Source organism: Cornus florida, unplaced genomic scaffold (genome assembly GCF_030987335.1).
Source record: "Cornus florida cultivar Cherokee Brave unplaced genomic scaffold, ASM3098733v1 CherokeeBrave_3.0.0_Hap2_Chr01, whole genome shotgun sequence".
NCBI classification, from domain to species: Eukaryota; Viridiplantae; Streptophyta; class Magnoliopsida; order Cornales; family Cornaceae; genus Cornus; species Cornus florida.
Genome location: NW_026775571.1, coordinates 48419789 through 48423074, shown reverse-complemented (window position 1 = coordinate 48423074; position 3286 = coordinate 48419789). Strand labels below are relative to the sequence as shown.

The window sequence follows — 3286 nt, the reverse complement described above, 5'->3', positions numbered from 1 at the left end:
GAAAACTAAAATCTTAAAATGCTTTCAAATGACCATTTGGCCCTTGGCCACATTAATGAGATCTAGTAGAGGTGCCGGAACACACTTTACACCACCAGATTTCAAAATGAATCCTTAAAGACTCGGTTTTTACTATTTTAGCCCAAAAATATAATATGTGGACTAAGATGCAAAAATGAAAACTAAATAGTGTTTGGCCCTTGGCCACACCTCACATATAGAAAATGAATGCTAAAGAATGAATTACATACACAATGCACACACTGATGCGAATATGACATATTGAAATGCAAGTTTTCATGTTTTTCTCATTAAAGGCAAAATTCTACATTTTTTAATATACATGGATTACAAATGAAGTTTGTTGATTGTTGATTTGTTGTGAAGGTGAAGTATTTGACATTTTTGCTTGTTGTGTTGCATTGTGCATGCATGGTCGTAGATCATTGAGACCCACTCTTGTTCCTTTAAATTTTCATCTTGAATCCATTATTCGAAACCCTAGGGGAAGAGGTAGTTCTAGTCAATCCATTTCATCAATGGAAGGACACAATGAGGACCATGTAGAGGACATTGGTCATATAGACCAACAAGGTATTCTTCACCCCAATGTGCATTATGATAACATGCAAGTACCATTAGGCATGCCAAGGCCTTTCATTCATCCACCACAACAACAAGGCCAAGTTTCATTGGGAATGCCAATGCCAATTTATGCTCCACCACCACCCATTATTCAAGGCAATCAAGGTGCCCATGTTGTACCTCCAATTGCTAATCCTCCCCTTGCTTTGAGAGATCACTATGTGCCTAATGAATATAATGCACCCACATGCATTCAATTGCCACCATTTAGAGCACATCACTATGAAATCAAGCCACAAACCATTCAAATGCTTCCTAACTATCATGGACTTCCAAGTGAAGAACCTTACAAGCATTTGGATGAGTTCCTTGAAGTATGTTCCACCGTAAAATATACGGACATGCCGGAAGAGGTCTTAAGTCTTAAACTTTTTCCATTCACCCTAAAAGATAAGGCAAAATATTGGTTTAACAATCTTAGGCCTTCTTTAATAACTTCTTGGGCAAAAATGCAACAAGCATTCTTGAAAAATTACTATCCAGTTTCTAAGACCAATGCCATGCGAACCTCAATTCGAGAGTTTTCACACGGGGATAGGGAAACATTCCATGAGGCATGGGAACGCTTTAATGAATTTCTTAGGAAGTGTCCACATCATGACATGCCCAAATGGCAACTAGTTTAATATTTCTTTGAGAGCTTATCGGACAATCATAAGGGCATGGTTGATGCTTCCATGGGTGGCTCTTACATTGATAGGCATGAGGATGATGTGTAGCGTCTTTATGAAAGCATGAGTGAAAATTATTTGCATCGAAATCTATCTTCTAAGAATGGTAGGAATTCTAGTGGTAGGAAGAGTGTTGGCTTGCACCAAGTCGACCATTCTAATGAAATAGCCACCGAGATGAAATCCTTATCTCAAAGGTTTGATCAATTCTTGATCAACCAAAGCTCGGCAAATCAAGTATCTTCCCTTCCTAACCATTCACATCATGCATCTAATGAGACATGTATGACTTGTTCAAGTGTTTTACATTCTACTTCCAATTGTCCCCATGGACATGTGTAAAGTGAGCATCATGAACAAGTCAATGCAACTTTTGTTAATTAAGGGAATAATCCTTATGGCAATCATTATAATCCAAGTTGGAGGAATCATCCGAATTTTTCTTGGAAAAACCAAGGGGAAGGCTCAAACCATCCCCAAGGCGGTTTTCAAGGGAAATACATTCCACCTCCAATGCAAAGCCAAAGTTCCCAAGGATATAGACCATTTCAATCACAAGGAAACCAATTCTCTAATTCTCATTTTCCAAGTCAATCATATTCTCAAGGGAATTCTAGGAGTCCCACCTTTGAAGAGAAAGTTTTGACCGCTTTAGCCACTTTAGAGGCTAACACTTAATTGCTTCATTCTCACTCTTAATCCATTGCAAAGCTAGAAACCCAAGTAGGGCAAATAGCTAGCACCTTAAATGCTAGAGAGAAAGGGAAAATGCCTTTGAATGCCCCACCAAAGCAACATTGTGTTGTGGAAACCCATTCCTCATCGGAAGGGCACACAATAGAGCATGTCAATGTGGTGACTACCTTGAGAAATAGGAAGATTATGGATAATCAAGTTGATATGTCCAATGAAAAAGTAAACCGGTGCAACCACAAGTTGTCACCCGTCCCGTTTCACATTCTATTCCTCCTTCATTGCATATGCATAACCATATGAATGAAAAAGTCTCAAAATGTAATTTGAAAGGTGATTTTGAAAGAGATTTGTTGAAGAAAGAATTACTGAAAAATGATTTTGAAAATGCTTTGTTGAAAAGTGAGTTAAAACAAAATGATTCAAAAACTTCTTATGTTGAAGAGTCTTCAAAAAAAAATTCTGAAAAAGTTTTTGAACCAAAAGCTCCATTTCCGGATGCCTTAAAGGGATCCACTTCAAAAGACAAGCAAAAAGCTAAAGCCAATGAAATAATGGAAATGTTTAGGTAAGTTAAAGTGAATCTTCCACTTTTGGATGCAATCAAGCAAATTCCGGCTTACGCCAAGTTTTTAAAAGATCTTTGCACCCAAAAGCGGAAGAATAACAACCAAGCACCAAGGAAAGTGGTTTTGACCGAGCAAATGAGCTCAATTTTGCAACATAACACTATTCCAAAGTTTAAGGACCCCGGTTCACCTACCATATCATGCATTATTGGTGATCACATCATTAATCGGGCACTTCTTGACTTAGGAGCAAGTGTTAATCTTCTTCTGTATTCGGTGTATATGAAATTAGGCTTAGGTGAATTGAAACCGACGTCGGTAGTTTTACAACTTGCCAACCGATCCATTAAGAAGCCTAGGGGTATCATTGAGGATGTTTTGATAAAGATTGACAAATTCTTTTTCCCCGTTGATTTCGTTGTCATTGACACGGAACCAGTTCCCAATCCTAAGAGCCAAATTCCCATTATCTTTGGTCGTCCTTTCTTGGCAACCGCGAATGCCAACATCAATTGTAGGACGGGGATAATGAAGATCTCATTTGGCCATATGAAGGTGAAGTTGAATATCTTCAATCCAACCCCCAATTCATTTGACAAGTATGAAGGAGAGGTTAATGTTGTAGATAAATGTTATGATCTTCAATGTCAAGGAAGTGAGCTTTTGTGTAAGAACAAAACTTCAAAGGGATCGTCTTCAACCTTGCAT

The 3286-nt window shown here is 38.2% G+C and overlaps 1 pseudogene; it reads right to left on the bottom strand.

The window, feature by feature from the left end:
* Window positions 1-1150: 1150 nt before the first annotated feature.
* Window positions 1151-1249, bottom strand: LOC132283077 (small nucleolar RNA R71; annotated as a pseudogene).
* Between the last annotated feature and the right edge of the window lie 2037 nt (window positions 1250-3286).